General features: G+C 40.8%; 1 long non-coding RNA gene across 1 annotated transcript in view; it reads left to right on the top strand.

The window, feature by feature from the left end:
- The first annotated feature begins 1889 nt into the window (after positions 1-1889).
- LOC140639367 (uncharacterized) overlaps positions 1890-16537 on the top strand; it is a 36438-nt gene continuing 21790 nt past the window's right edge. Inside the window, exon 1 of the long non-coding RNA XR_012036103.1 lies at positions 1890-2149. This is a non-coding gene — a long non-coding RNA (uncharacterized lncRNA). The remainder of the gene's footprint in view (positions 2150-16537) is intronic.

The following is a 16537-nucleotide window of genomic DNA, read 5'->3' as shown; positions in this document are numbered from 1 at the left end:
AAGCTAAAGAAGGCTAGGTTTACACACTGATAGTTTGGTGTTAAATGTGCCAGGTCTCTTTTTGTTACAACTTTATCTCCCTCATGGCTGCTTGACATGCCCTTATGATAAAATAGTGGCAACCGCAGCACTTTTCAGAAGCTGTATATCTGGACCTGGATTGAGGCTGAAAGCCATGACTTGCCTTATTCTTCTAATGATATGAGGCACTTTGGGCACTGAGGGGGGCACTTGACGGGATGAGCATTAGGTGTTATGCTATATGTTGGCAAATCGAACTCCAATAAAAAATATACAAAAAACCCCAATATGAGGCACTTGTTAAACTTGGTAATTTTTTTCTTTTTACATAGTTCAATGATTAAAAAAAAAAACAAAACCACCTACCTGCTAACTGATATTCTTGGCATTTAGCTTCAGTCAGTACCTCCTGTTTGCTAGTGTGTCTACATGTTTTGGGGTGTTTGGCACCTGCTCCACATCTGGGAGAACACACCTGCTAAACTTCTGGTCCCGAGTTAAGTCAGGGCTTTTTCAAGCTTTTGAACAGCAAGCCTGCTGATACTGCCTAAGTGCCTTTCTGAGCAGGGATTCCATGATTGATGATGGGAGAGAGTAAATAAATTTCAGTAAGTACACACAAGAGTGGATCAGGACAGTAAGTGCTTACTATGTACAATCAATGGGCATTATTTTAAAGGAGATTAAAATTTCCTGGACTTAATCCTCCTGCTAGAACTGCATTGGTGGCATAGATGAGTTACTGTTTTCTCCAGGGAGGTAGTGAGAAGAGCATCTGTGCCTTTCGAGTAAAATTGTGTAGTAAAATAAGGAGTTTAGAAATCTGTTCAGTTTGGAACTTGATTCTCTGATAAAATATGTTTGTAGTAGCTTAAGTGGAAGAAGAGAATTGTGGACAGCAAATATCTGCAGATTGGAAATGAAGCAGAACTTTATCTCTTCCTGCATCATTCTTGGGTATTGTCATGGCTTCTCTATTTTACAATATACATGGTAAAATCAGATGTTTGGTAGAGGTTGGCCTGGGACTTTGAGCCTGCCCATTTCTCTAGAGTGTACTTTGCTCTCCAACAGCAAGCTGCACTGATGTAATATGGTGTCTTGGCTGAAACTTGAAACCTAACTTTTTTCTAAATTTGATTTATTTTCAGAAACTGGGAAGACTGTCACTTAAAATATAAAATAGTATCTATCTCCTAAAAGGTGGAAGCTTAAACTTGGGTTTAGGACTTTTGTTTATAAAAAAAATATCTTCAGTATCTACCTATTTTTTTTGCCGGGCGGGTGGGGGGGGGGGGACTGAACTCAAAATTTTCCTGACAGTAAATCTTTAAATGTTATTAATGTAAATTATGTGTATATTTTAGCCAAGTAAAGGTTTCTAGACATCTTTATTTTTTTGTGGGAAACATTTTCTCTATTTGGATTCAAACTGCCCTTTGCCTTATATCAGGCTTTAGCCAGCTATGGCATGTGGTACAAATCTGGGCTGCCTGTTTTGTAAATAAAGTTTTATTGGAACCCAGCCATGCTCATTAATTTGCATATTGTCTATGGCTATCTTCCTACCACAAGAACAGGTGGTTGCGACAGAGACTGGATGGCCTTAGAGCTAAAATATTTACCATCTACCTGTGTACAGAAAAACTTTTGCCATCCCCTACCTTTTTATTGCTTGTTCTTAGTGTGCCCTTACTTAAATATTTGCTCTCAGACATTGGAACTAGAGATCACAAAATGGCAAAGATATGCAGGCCTAAACTTGCTATTGTGCTTGGAATAGACCTTGAGGCTAGGTCATAAAGGATATTATGACTTCAGCTGTGCTCTTTTTTTCTCTTTTTAATATTTTATTCTCTTATTCATGAGAGACACAGAGAGAGGGAGAAGCAGGTTCCCTGCAGCACTCAATCCCAGGACCCCAGGATCATGACCTGAGCGAAAGGCAGACACTCAACCAAGGAGCCTCCCAGGTGCCCCTGCTGTACTCTTTCTTGATCACTTACTCAGCTGCCATGTTGTGAGGACACTCAAACAGATTGACATAGAGGTCTATGTGGCAAGAACCCAGGCCTCCAGCCAACAGATATGGAGTGAGCCATCTTGGAAGCAGATTTTTCAGCCCCAGGTAAACCTCAGCCAACATCCTGACGGTAATCTTGTGACAAACTCTGAGCCAGAACCACTCAGTTGTCTCTGGATTCCTGACCCTCAAAGATCGTATGGAATAATAAGTGCTTGTTGTTTTAGGCAGGTAGGTCCTGGGGTAACTTACTACACTGGAGTGGATAGCTAATACAAAGGTCAGGCATCCCAGGTCTTACCTCACACACCACAGGGGCCTGTTAGCAGGTAGGGAGAGGATTCTGCTAAGTGCTCACTTCCAGTCAACTTAGGGTATGGTCACGCTTCAGCCCAACAGGCCACAGAGTGTATAGCTGGGGAGGGATGGGCAGTTCGAGATTGGTGTGTTACTGTGTCTATGTGCAGGCACATGCATGTGCAGTGTGTGTGTATGGGTGTGTGAGTCAGTGCTATTCCTTTATGTTCTCCCTAAGGAACAGAAGGCCCTCTTTGCTGTACTCTCTGCCCCCAGGGTGACTAGGAACCTTACTTTGTGATACCCTAGTTGTGGTATCTCTTCTGTTTTCGATCCCTTCTGGGTTGATTCCCAGAGATATTCCTCTCATTGTTGATTCTACAAAGACTTGTTCTGACTCTTAGATACTGTTTAGAGAACTTGAAAACTGTGTTTCTGCTGAGCCTTCTGGGCTGTGTGTATTGAAGACACATTCTTTGGTAGGTAGCAAGTGAGAACTGTGTTGGAAATGGGCTCCAAGTCTGTTGGAGCAAAGCATATGGGGAGGAACTAAATGATACTTGTTCAGGATTCTTAATTGTTCAAGATTTTTAATTGTAAACTTTCCTTCCTATGGACCTGGATACTGGTGTAAGGACCACCTGGTAGAGAAGGTTTTATAAAACTTAGGGTGACTGGGCTCTGGGCCTTGACATTTACATTTAGGTATTAGGGTGTTTGCTTCCACTAACTCAGGAGCTAAGTTATTTCTCCTGTTGTTGAAAAAAAAAAGAAAAGAAAAACCTTCGCAACAACCCTCAATCATGTGACTCTTATTGACTGAAAATTAACTTAAGAAAAAAAGGAATTCTTAAAAAATTTTTGAAGACTGTTAGCTTCTTGGCAGCATGCACATTTATTTTTTTATTTTTAAAATTTTATTTAAAAAATATTTTATTTATTTATTTGAGAGAGAGAGGGAGTGAGAGCAAGCGAGTGAGAGAGCACAAGGTGAGGAGGGCAGAGGATGGGGGAGAGGCAGACTCCCCCCTGAGCAGGGAGCCTGACGAGGGGCTCGATCTCAGGACCCTGAGATCATGACCTGAGCAGAAGTCAGACGCTAACCAACTAAGCCACCTGGGGTGCCCTGGGCATATACACTGAAAAGGGAAGAAAGACTCTCTGAGCAGGAGAGGCACACCTCACACCGCATCTGGATTCTTGTCCCTCCTGCTTTTTCCTCAGAGTGAGAACCTAGCAGTTGAGTTTCTGTTTGGAACCTGGGTATCTCTCTTTTCTCTGCTTGTTTTGCAGTAAAATATTACTTGCCTTCCTAATCTTGAAGGTGTATCTTGTCTCAGAATATAGACTCTGCCAGTGAGCTGTTCCCTGTCCCCTTCACCCACAATTCAATGAGCTGTTTTCTTTTCTTTTCTTTTTTTTTGTAAAGGTTTTATTTATTTAATCAAGAGAGAGAGACAGAGGCAGAGACACAGGCAGAGGGAGAAGCAGGCTCCATGCAGGGAGCCTGACGTGGGACTCGATCCCAGGTCTCCAGGATCACGTCCTGGGCTGAAGGCGGCGCTAAACTGCTGAGCCACCCAGGCTCCCCTAATGAGCTGTTTCAATCTGACTTTCAGAGATAACTCCAAATTCCAACAGTTGGCCTTAGTCAGCATCCCTTTTCCCTTTAGGGGACTGGTAATGAGGACATTGGGCATTGGTTTAGGGTCAGAATGGGCAACATAATCTATGTAGCTAATTAGAAAGCTCTGGATGGTGTTCAGGATGATTTTCTGGAATTTCTCAAGCTATGGAGGTTTAATTTTGGATTCCTATATATTGGGAACTTACTAAAGAAGTCATGGGGGAAGTGGGGTACAAAGAAAAGAACACAGGCTTTTGGAATCAGCCAGACATGGACTTCTAGCTTGAAAGACCGTATGGCGAGGTGGTTCAGGGTGAGACTGAGATCCAGTTGCACCATTGACTTGGTAGCTAAAATGGGTTAGTAATAGTGCCTCCTTCCCAGTGTTGCTGTGGGAGTGAAATGAGAGTATATGTGAAAGCATTTGGAATGGAGCCTGACTCAGTACAAGATATGATCTTGTTATTATTACTGACTCTGTCATCTTGGGCTAGGAAGTTAGCTATGCTAAGCCTGAGTTTCTTCACCTGTAAAACCAGAGTTGAAATGACCATCTCATGGTTCTTGGAATTGACTTAATGTATGTAAAACTTCTAGCCCAATTTCTGGTATATATTAGAAGTTCTCTTGAGGGTATTTTATTTTAACATATGATGAAAAACCTCCACCTGATTTACCTTGCAATGTTCCAGACTTGGGAGAAGACTTAAATGACGAGGTAATACTCGACTGCATTATGACAGTGCAGGGACAAGGGGAACTGAAACAGTCTCCAAAGCAATGTCCCTGCTCTACAGTGATGTCCTTGCTCCCCGAGGTTATTAGAACCCCCATTTTCAGCCAGTCTTGATTTCCATCAATGTCTCCTCCTGGAGCAAGTGAGTTTGACTCAGGCACTTGCTCCTTAATCTTTGTGACCATTGAAGGAAAGAATAAAATCCAAAGCTGCTTTTTAACCAGGTCGCCAGTAGCGACCTTTGCGAACTTTGGGACCCAGTGAGAGATCTTGACAATTTCTGCTAAGATCTTGTAACTGGCTGAATTACTCTAAGGCCCAAGCTGGGCAGTGACTATTAACATTTAGCACCGAAGCCTGATTATCATGTGATAATCGCTCCATTAGCTCATGTTGCTGCTGTTGTTCATAAAAGCCCTTCTGTGTCACTCCCAGACCTCTAGTCTCCTGCTCTGACCTTTTTCTCCAAGCACATTTGAAACATTTCTCATTATCCCTCTTAGCTTTGCTTGTTATTCCCATGAATGACTTGGACAATCTCTTATAGTCTCCAAAGCATGATATTCTGTTCATTCCACACTGCCTCACCCTCCTCTGGTGTGTTCCAGATGGTTTTGTACCGAGCAGAGCATATGCCTCTTTCTTCCCCTTGATTACTCTTTGCATTTCTTCTCTCTTCTGCATCGTCCTCCATTTGATTTACTTCTGAAGTATTTATTGCTGGGGTGACGTGCATAATGAATACCCTTGGGCGTTCATTAAGTTTAAGTTTGAGCAGTTTCTATTTCCCTTTAGTGTCCTTGATGTCTGATTCTTTTGGTTACTTCCTTGTGTAAACCTCCCAGTTTGCCAGCATTTACTCCACAAAAATTCATACCTCTCTCTTTCAAGTTGTGCTATTTTTTTTTTTAAACCTCGAGGAAGTCCTTATTTAAAAATGATGCCTTACTGGGGCCCTGGGGGTGGCTCTTTCAGTTAAGTGTCTGACTCTTGATTTCGGCTCAGGTCACGACCTCAGGGTTGTGAGATTGAGTTCTGCGTTGGGCTCTGCACTAGGTGTGGAGCCTGCTTAAGATTCTCTACCTCCCTGTCCCTCTGCCCCTTCCTTCTGCATGCTTAAGCTCATTCTCTCTTTCTCACTTAAAAAAAAAAAAAAAAAAGAGAGAGAAAAGAAAAAAAGAAAAAAAAAGAAAAAAGATGACTTGCCAGTGATTTCTAGAATTTTCCTGTCTGTCCCATTTTGTGTAAAGGAATTGCTGTAGGTATCCATTGCTGCAGAACAGCCACTCAAACCTTAGTGGTTTGGAACACAGTTATCTCTCATGAGTCTTCAGGTTGGCTGGGCATAGGTAGACAGTTGTCACCTAGGGTTTCTCTTGCACTTGCAGTCAGATATTGGGTAGGCCTGTAGCATCACCTGGGTGGCTCAGTTAAGCATCTGCCTTTAGCTCAGGTCATGATCCCAGGGTCCTGGGATTGAGGCCCGTATTGGACTCCTTGCTCAGCGGGGAGCCTGCTTCTCTTTCTCCCTCTCCCCCTCCTCCTCTTTTTGCCCCTCCTCCCTACTAGTGTTTTCTCTCTTTCTCTCTGAAATAAATAAATACAAATCTTAAAAAAAAAAAAAAAAAAAAAGACTTGAAGGGGCTGGCCAGCCATTTGGCTCACTCACATGACAGGCATTTGATGCTGGCTACTGGCTGAAGGCTCAGCCGAGTTGTCCCACTGAAGCAACTTAACATGGCCTGTCCTGGTGACAACCCGAGCTTCTCAAAGCATAGTAGTTGCCAGGTTCCGAGAAGATGCAATCTAAGAGTGAGCATTCAGGGGTGAAAGATGAAAGACTAACATTACTTGCATTGCGCTTGATTGGTGTGAGTGGGCTTTACAGGGGAGTGAATACTGAGAAGTGTGCCTCATTGAGGGAGCCTGGCTACCACAAGAGTGAATAGTTTAGTTTGTTCTTTGTATTGTTCCTTCTTTTGGAGTCAGACAGGCCCTTTTATTTTTGACTTAAATTATTGGGATATAATTGACATGAATACTGTATAGGTTGGTGTGTGTGCTACGTAGTGATTCAACGTTGTATGCACTGTGAAATTGTCACCACGGTAAGTCTAGTTACCTTCTGTAACCTTACAAAGTCAACACAGTACATTGCATCCCCATGACTTATTTTGTAACTGGAAGTTTGTAGCTCCTACACCCCTTTGTCCATTTCAGATCCCCTACCGCCTTCCCTTCTGGCAACCACTATCTGTGTCTGGGTTTTGTTTTTTAAATTCGACATATAAGTGAAATCATGTGGTATTTGCCTTTCTTGTCTGACTTATTTCAGTTAGCATAATATTGTCTAGGTCCATCTGTGTTGTTGCAAGTGGCAGGATTTCATTATTTTTTATGGCTGAGTAGTATTCCAGTGTGTGTGTATATGTGTATATGTGTGTATGTGTGTATCACATCTTTATCCATTCATCCACTGATGAATGCTTAGGTTTTTTCCATATCTTGGCTATTGTAAATAATTAAAAAAAAATGACAAAAGACCCCCACAGGGATTCATATATCTTTTCAAATTAGTGTTTTCATTTTTTTTGGCTAGATACCCAGTAGTGGAATTACTGGATCATATGGTAGTTCTATTTTTAATTTTTTGAGGAACCTCCATACTGTTTTCACAATGGCTGCACCATTCTCACCCGCAGTGTACAAAGGTTCCCTTTTTCTCACATCTTTCCTTACTTGCTATTTCTTGTCTTTTTCATGATAGCCATTGTGACAGCTGTAAGATGATAGTTTGTGGTTTTTAATTTTTAGAAATTTATCCTTTTTTTTCTAGTTTGTCCAATTTGTTGGCATGTAATTGTTCATAGTAATCTCTTTTGATCCTTTGTATCAATTTTAACTTCTCTTTCATCTCTGATTTTATTTATTTGGAACTGCCCCCCCCCCCACTCTTTTTTTCTTGGTGAGTCTAGCTAAAGTTTTGTCAATTTTGTTTATATTTTCAAAGAACCAGCTCTTAGTTTCATTCATCTCTTCTTTTGTCTTTTTAGTCTCGATTCCATTTATTTATGCTCTGATGTTTATTTTCTTTCTTCTACTAACTTTGGGCTTCACTTGGTCTTTTTCTGGTTCCTTTAGGTGTGGAGTGAAATTGTTTATTTGAGGTTTCTTCTGGTTCTTCAGGTGGGGTATGTATTGCTATGAACTTCCTTCTCACAACTACTTTTGGAACATCCTATAGATTTTGGTACATTTCTGTTTTCATTTGTCTCTAGGTGTTCTTTTCTTTCTCCTTTGATTTATTTGTTGACCTAATTGTTGAGTAACATATTGTTTAATCTCCATGTGTTGGCAGTTTTTTCAGTGTTTTTCTTGTAATCAATTTCTAGTTTTATATCATGTGGTCAAGAGATGCTAGATATAATGTCAACCTTCTAATAATAAATTCTTCTTGCATTTCTTAAAAGTTGTTTTGTGGCCTACCATGTGATCTACCCAGGAGAATGCTCCCTGTGCACTTGAGAAGAATGGGTATTCTAATTATTTGGGATGGAATGTTCTGTATATTTCTTAAGCTCCTCTGGTCTAATGCATCATATAAGCCTGATGTTTTCTTATTGATTTTCTATCTGGGTGATCTATCTATTGATGTATGTGGGATGTTAAACTCCCCCACTATTGTTGTATTGCTGTCAGTTTTCCCCTTTTGGTCTGTTAATATTTGCTGTATATATTTTGGTGCTCCTCTGTTGGGTGCACATATATTTATAAGTGTTATATCTTCCTGCTGGATTAACTCCTTTGTCATTATGTAGTGCCCCACTTTGTCTTTTATTACAAAGCCTTTAAAGTTTATTTGTCTGATAGGCATATAGATACACCAGCTTTCTTTTTGTTTTGTTTTTGTTTTTGTTTTTGTTTTTTTCCAGCTTTCTTTTTGTGTCCATTTACACAGAATATCTTTTTCTATCACTTTCAGTTTGTGGGTATCCTTGCTTCTGAAGTAAATCTCTTATGGGCAGTATAAAGATGTGTCTTGTTTTCCTTTTATCCATTCAGCCACTTCATGTCTTTAATTGGAAAATTTAGTCCATTTACTCTAAAGTAATTATTAATATAAGTATGTACTTATTGCCATTTTGTTGATTGATTGCTGGATGTTTTTGCAGTTTCTGTTTGTTCCTTTCTTCTTGTCTTGCTTTCTTCCTTCGTAGGTTATTTATTTATTTATTTATTTATTTATTTATTTATTTAAGATGTATTTATTTATTAGAGAGAGAGGCAGAGACATAGGCAGAAGGAGAACCAGACTCCTCACAGGGAGCCTGATATGGGACTTGATCCTGGATCCCAGGATCATGCCCTGAACCAAAGGCAAATGCTCGACTGCTGAGCCACCCATTCCTCTTTTGTGATTTAATGAATTTCCTTCGTGTTATGTTTAGATTCCTTTCTCATTTTCTTTCTGATATTTACTGTACGTTTTTGCTTTATGGTTATCATGAAGTTTACATATATCATCTTGTGTGAATAACTATGAATCTTAAACACCAACTTAAATTTGAACACATTCTGAAATCCTACATTTTTACCCCACCCCCCCTCCACCCGGTTTTATGTTTTTGGTGTCATTTTTTACAGTTTTTAATTTTATGTATCCCTTAACTAATTACTGTAGTTTTAGTTAATTTTACAGCTTTTGTCTTTCAGCCTTCTCAGTAGCTTTATAAGTGATTAATCCACTACCTTTATTATATATAACTTTTCCAGTGAGTTGTTACTTTTGTTTGTTGTTATTAGTGTCATTTCTTTTCAACTTAAAGAAATATCTTTATTATTACTTGTAAGGCTGGTTTAGTAATGATGAACTTCAGCTTTTTGCTTGTCTGGAAGACTCTGTATTTTTACTTCAAATCTGAATGTTAAACTTTCCTTGTAGAGTATTCCTGGCTGGAAGTTTTATATTTTCAATGCTTTGAGTAGATCATGATTCTCTCCTCTGGCCTGCAAGGTTTCTGCTGAGAAATCTACTGATAGCCTTATGAGGTTTCCCTTGTATGTAATAATAGTTTTTCTCTTGCTGCTTTTAAGGTTCTTTATTTTTATCTTTTGACATTTTAATTATAATGTGTCTTGATGTGGCTGTCTTTGGGTCCATTTTATTTGGAACTCTTGGGTTTCCTGGACTTGGATGGTCTGTTGTCTTCACTAGGTCAGGGAAGTTTTCAGCCCTTATTTCTCCAAATAAGTTTTCTACATCTTTCCCTCTTTCTTCTTCTTTTGGAACCCCAATAATGTGAGTGCTATTCCACTTGATGTCATCTCAGAGGTTCCTTAGTAATCTTCATTTGAAAAACATTCTTTTTTGTTTTTGCTGCTCCATCACAGTGAGTTCTATTGCTTTATCTTCAGCTTCCTGTTCCATTATTCTACTTCATCCAGGCTGCTGTTGAACCCCTCTAGTGTATTTTTTAGTTTAGTTATTGTATTCTTCAGCTCTGTGACTTCTGCTTTCTATCTCTTTGTTGCAGTTCTCACTGTGTTCATTCATTTTTCTCCCTAGTTCAGGGAACATTTTTATGAACATTATTTTGAATTCTTATCAGGTAGGTTACTCATCTCTATATCATCAGGTCTTTTTTTGAGGCTTTGTCTGGTTCTTTTGTTTGGAACATATTTTTCTATTTCCTCATTTTGCTTGACTCCATGTGCATGTTTCTATATAGTAGGCAAAAACAGCTACCTCTCAGTCTTGAAGGAGTGGCCCTGTGTGGGTGATGATCCTGCTTGTTCAGTCTTGTCCTAGCTCTTGGTTTCTCTCAAACCTTTGTGATTGTCTAAACCACCTGATTTATTCTTGATATGCCCTCATCATTGAGGATGAGCCAAGAGCTGTCAGTGATCCAAGGGGAGGAATCTCATTTATCACCTAGTTTCAGGCTGATTGAAAGACAGACCCTCAGGCAGCAGCTTTTAAAGTACACAAATATTAAAAAATGTATGCAAATATATATAGTCTGGTGGGGCCACAGTCATAAATCCTGCTGACCTCCACCTCCAGGAGGTCTGGAGGTTTCACCTGGGCAACAGTCACAATAATTGGCACTCTAGATGAGTGTAGCACCTTTCTGAGGAGTCTTGCTGAGCTGTATTAAGACTGACAGAGTTGGGGATCCCTGGGTGGCTCAGCGGTTTGGCGCCTGCCTTTGGCCCAGGGCACAATCTTGGAGTCCCGGGATCAAGTCCCGTGTCGGGCTCCTGGCATGGAGCCTGCTTGTCCCTCCTCCTGTGTCTCTGCCTCTCTCTATGTCTATCATCAATCAATCAATCAATCAATCTTAAAAAAAAAAAAGAGACTGACAGGGTTTTTGAGGTTGGTGTCTCCTTGTTTATGTTTCCTGGGAGTACCTACTTAGCCTCTAGATGTGTGGGAAATCTGAAGCATGTTCCACAGGCTAAAAAGAGCCAGGTTAAGAAAATAGGCCTTTTTTATAGGAAGTCTGGGACTGTGTCTCAGTATGCTATATGTATAGTGCCTTTGTGTATATAACTGAATACTGGAGTGTACTCCATAACTGTATGTATAACTATATAACAGAACTGTCCTTCTGACTGTTACAGTCCCATGGAGCTCTGGAACACTAGCCCTTTTGGCCACCAGAGCCAGGTAATCAAGGGACATCTTCTGTGTGGATTGCTCATGCCTGCTGGCTTTAGCAAGGCAGCTGGAGAGTGTGGGGGCTTCAGTTGCTGGCTTTGGAAGTGCATCAGGAAGACATTTTGACTGTGTGTTTGTGGGCTTCAGCAGTGCAGTGAGAGTGCTGTGTGTGTGTGTGTGTGTGTATGTGTTTGTGTGTGTGTGTGTGCCAGCTTTAAGCTGGCAGCAAAAGAATGCCCTGATGGCTCACTCACCAGGCCCAGCCAAGGGGGCAGAGAAGTTTTGCAATGGTCCATGCTCCCCAATTTTAGCTAGGGAGCCCAAGAATTCTATGAGTTTTTGTGCTCACCTGCTTCAGCCAGGGAGCAGGGGAGCATTGCAACTGCCTGTGTACTCTCCACTCACAACAAGTGCCAGGACCACTTGCCCCCCACCCATCCCAGCGAGGTGGCCAAAGGGTGCCATGTCTGAGCTTGTTTGTCTGTGCTAGCAGACTGTAATGGAGAGTGCAACATTGGTGCCTGCCAGCACCACTGTCTTGGGGGATCATCACAACTATCTTTTTCCCTTCCAGCTAATGCTCCAGCAAATGAATCTTCCTCACATACAGCCTAGGCACTTTTCAAACTGCTCTTTTTTTCACTGGGCTTAAGGGTGAGCAAGACCTCATGTGAGCCCTCTATGAGGGGAAATCTCAGTTTCTTTGGCTCTTTGGGCCCCCAGACATCAGGCCTGTAGTTTTCTAAGCTGGACATTCTGGGAGTTGATCTCTCTGGTACAGGTCTGGGGGTTGGGGTGTGCACTGAGGGGTAGCAACTTCTTGTCCCTCTGGGAGAAGTGCCTGTCTGGTATGGTCTCTCTTTATAGTGTATCACCACACTAGGGGTGGGTTTTTTTTGCAAGACTGTTTCTCTCTTACCTATGTCTTTTATTCTTTGCTACAAAGAGCAATTTATCTAGTTTCCAGGTCTTTTTCAGAGGGAAATGATTTATATGTAGCTGTAGATTAGGTGTGTCTATGGTAGGAGGTGGGTTTGGGATCTTCCCATATCGCCATCTTGGATAACCTTCAGTCATATCAGGCAGGCCCTTCTTATTTACTTATTTAATTTAAAAAAGATTTTATTTTTAAGTAATCTCTACAACTCAACATGGGGCTCAAACTCACAACTCTGAGATCAAGAGTTGCATACTCTACTGACTGAGCCAGCCAGGTGCCCCAGACAGGTCCTTTGGATACTGTTTTTTTTCCCAACCTTTTCTGGTAACTTGAGCAATAGCTGCAGGCAATTTTCTCTCCCAGCAAGCCCTGGTTCTGACATTTCCAGGGCCATATGTGCCATGGGTTCCTGCTGCCAAAGTCTTTGTCTTCTTTCTTGTGACTCAGATTGGCAAGACTTTGGTAACCTAAAGAGGTGAATACAAGCTAAAAAGCCCTAGATTGGACCTTAGGAGACCTGTATTCTTGTCCTGGCTTTGGAGTAGTGTGACTAATCTTGACCAAGTTACTTCATCTCCATGGGCTTTCATCTATAAGCTCTGAAATTCTACAGTTCCAAGTAGGTACCTTTTTAAAATTTTTTTTTAATTTTTAAATTTTAAAATCTTAAAATTTATTTATTTATTTATTTATTTATTTATTTATTTATTTATTTATTTAAAATTTTTTTCCCAAGTAGGTACCTTGAATATACATCTCTATTGGGTCTCATGTTCTCCTTCAACCTCCTGAACTAATCAAACCCAAGATTTGCGGCTAACAGATAGAGGAACTGGCACCACTATCACAGTCTTTGCACATAGCAGGCCTGCAATAAAAAAAAATTTAGGAGGTGAAACTTTTATCTAGAAACATAGGTAATAACATTGTTTTCAAGATCTTTGTGGGAAATATGCCAGATTATTCACTACTATTGTTTTAATTTGAAAGAGCATAATCTTGCATGTGTAAGGCTTTGCTTTTAGAATTTGGAACTTGTTTAACATGGTCTCTGTATGTATCCCTTTGCCATTAGACAGGCATTTCTTCATGTCTGCTGAGGATTGACATCTTGAAGTGACCTTCATGCTCTGATACTGACCATAATTACCTTGAGTTGTAGCAACTGGAGGGATGCCAAGGGTCTGTGGTCTCCTGAGTTTGCTTCTTCTTCTTTTTTTTTTTTTTTTTTTTAAGGTGCCAAGCTAGTGAAACCTTGAGCTCTCTCCCTTTGGGATAGTAGAAGGGAAAGAAAGTAAGGATAATCTGTGGGAGTAGAGGAAGACCAGATCAAGTGTAAGTGAAAATATACACTGTGGCCCCCCCAGTGGAGTGTGTCAGTTCCTAGGCTTGCTCCAAGTGGAAGATGACCTTGGGTTTCCTGCTCTTATAACCATTTGACATTTGAGAAAACAAAGTGCTTCATCAGGAAAAGTTTTAACCCAGTTAATGGTTATGAATCATTGGTCCTGGGGAGCTGGGGTTCAGAGAGGTCCTCTGCTGCCTTCTTATTATTTTTGGGGAATCAATTTTCAAAGAGGCTGATGCCTAGGCCCCCAGGATTTCCTGGCGATCTGGTTGGTTTCCAGAACTTAAACCGGCATGTTGCTTCCTGTCTTCAGCAAGATGACATCTCCCTGAAGGGAAAACATAGCTCAACTACAAGAGAGACTTGGGACTTATAGAAGGAAGCAGTATGAAGTGGCCTAAATTGAAGGGTTTATTTTTATTTTTATTTTTTTATGGCAAACACATGAAAAGAGAAGAAGGAAGCATTCTCAGTTGGCATCATGAAAATAGGTTAACATTTCCAGCAGTTCTTTTAAGAAAAAGACAGGGTGAACTTTTTGGGGGGGTGGGATGGGGTAGATTGGTGTCATCACCTAACCTGAGAGTTTTAGCTGAAAGGGATCTTACTGGTCTTCCTTAACCCTGTCTTTTTACCCATCCCCTTTACCAGTCCTATTCTTTTTCAACTTTAGCAAACATTTCAGTATCATTTATGTCTCATTAAATAAAACCTATTTATGTTGTAAGCTAGAGAAACAGAGGTCAAGTCACCGCAGACTCTCTTACCAGCCTGCCCCGAACCCTGTTAAGCAGCTTTGGCCCTGACTTGCAGGCTAGAAAAGGCATCCCTGACAATGTCAATGATTCTGACCTCTGAATTCTAGCATTTCACCAAAAAAAAAAAAAAAAAAAAAAAAAAAAAACCCTACAGAAAGAAGGAAGAGACAAGAAGAAGAAGGCTGATGCCTAAGACTAAACTTTGGCCCCAGAACAGAAAAAGAGAAAGGGTGGAGTAAATCTGCTGAGGCAGGATGATCTGTACTCTACAGAGTAGAGATAAAAACAAAGCGAATTCATCATTTCCCTACTAACTAAGAATTATTTGCAGTTCCATGCTCTGCAGAATGAGAGCAGGACCTGGGGCCTGGAGGACAGACAGCAGATCTGCAGGCATCCAGGCCTGGACGCCTGTGAGGTTGTACAGATGAAGTCATGTAATATGGAGGTTTTATTTGCCTGCTGCTAGCAGGTGGTTAACTAGCTGTTTTGGGTCACAAGAGGCCTCTTTGGGAACCCTGGAAATAGTTTTCCTCCCTTCCAAAAGTATAACAAAGCCCACCAGGAAATCTTCAGTATTAATCTTATCAGGAAGTCCTGGGAGTGATCTTCTCCAATTTGCCCAAGTACTAGAGGGAATATTTATATCTCCTCTCCTACCAGCTTGAGTTAACATCACCTAAAGACCTTTCCCTTTGTTTATAGTCTAGGGAAATCATTCCATCACAGAATAAATTATAAGGTATTTTCAATAACTCTTCAGTATTTTTTCAGATTGGAGGAGGTAGAGTGAGAGAAGGATCGAGAAAGACACAGCTGACTAGAATAATAGAAAATAATTTTAGTCCAGAGTTTCAAGGCATTTCTTTATTAAAGCTTTTATCATTGTTATAAAGAGAAAAGCTAACTGGCTAGCAGCTAGAGTTGGGCCATAGGAATAAATTTCCTTCCAGGGTTGTTTATGTCCAACCCTTCAGACACTAACAAGTACAGCATGTGAGGTCTTCCACCAGTTCAGCTCAGACAAACCTGAACCCAGCCCAATGCAGGCCTGGTAATGTTTCCAATGTGCCTCATTTCCATGAACAGGTGAAGTCTGATTGTTTGCTCATTTCTGGTGTTCCTGGGGCCGGGACACCTGCACCCCAATGTTTCTAGCAGCAATGTCCACAATAGCCAAACTGTGGAAGGAGCCTCGGTGTCCATGGAAAGATGAATGGATAAAGAAGATGTGGTCTGTGTATACAATGGAATGTTACTCAGTCATTAGAAACGACAAATACCCACCATTTGCTTCAACGTGGATGGAACTGGAGGGTATTATGCTGAGTGAAATGAGTCAATCGGAGGACAAACATATGTTCTCATTCATTTGGGGAATATAAATAATAGTGAAAGGGAATATAAGGGAAGGGAGACGAAATGTGTGGGAAATATCAGAAAGGGAGACAGAACATAAAGACTCCTAACTCTGGGAAACGAACTAGGGGTGGTGGAAGGGGAGGAGGGCGGGGGGTGGGGGTGAGTGGGTGACGGGCACTGAGGGGGACACTTGACGTGATGAGCACTGGGTGTTATTCTGTATGTTGGTAAATTGAACACCACTAAAAAATTAATTTATTAAAAAAAAAACCCCACCTGGGGGTCTACCCACTGAGGCTTTTACCCTCAACTCCATTGGAAATGCTCAAGACCAGATGATGATGATAACATCTGGTTTTAAATGTTTCCTCTGAGTTATAACACATGTTAAGTATGTTATATAATCTTTTGTTGTTTAATTTTTGCAACAACTTTGTGAGGTAGTTATTACTGTTGATCTGGTCTGGAGTTGAGGCTTATGAGAGGTTAAGTGACTTTCCCATGGTCACACAGTAAGATGAAGTGCTGGGACCTGAAAACTTGTCTAGCTGGTTCTGAAATCCATGCCCTTAACCACTGTGATATATTGCTGGGTGTTTTTCTTGATTTCTTAAATTTATTCTACTTCCTATTAGAGGCTGACCCCCAGCTCTGAACCCAAGACCATTTGGTTAGAGCCCTACTTAACTCTTGCCAACCCCTTTCTTGAGAATATCACCAGTGGCCAAGTACTCTTTCAAACTAGACTGACCTCCATAGAATCA

The sequence above is a fragment of the Canis lupus genome, chromosome 9 (assembly GCF_048164855.1).
Source record: "Canis lupus baileyi chromosome 9, mCanLup2.hap1, whole genome shotgun sequence".
NCBI classification, from domain to species: domain Eukaryota; kingdom Metazoa; phylum Chordata; class Mammalia; order Carnivora; family Canidae; genus Canis; species Canis lupus.
Note: the sequence above shows the minus strand (reverse complement) of the source record. Positions and strands in the feature narration are given on the sequence as shown.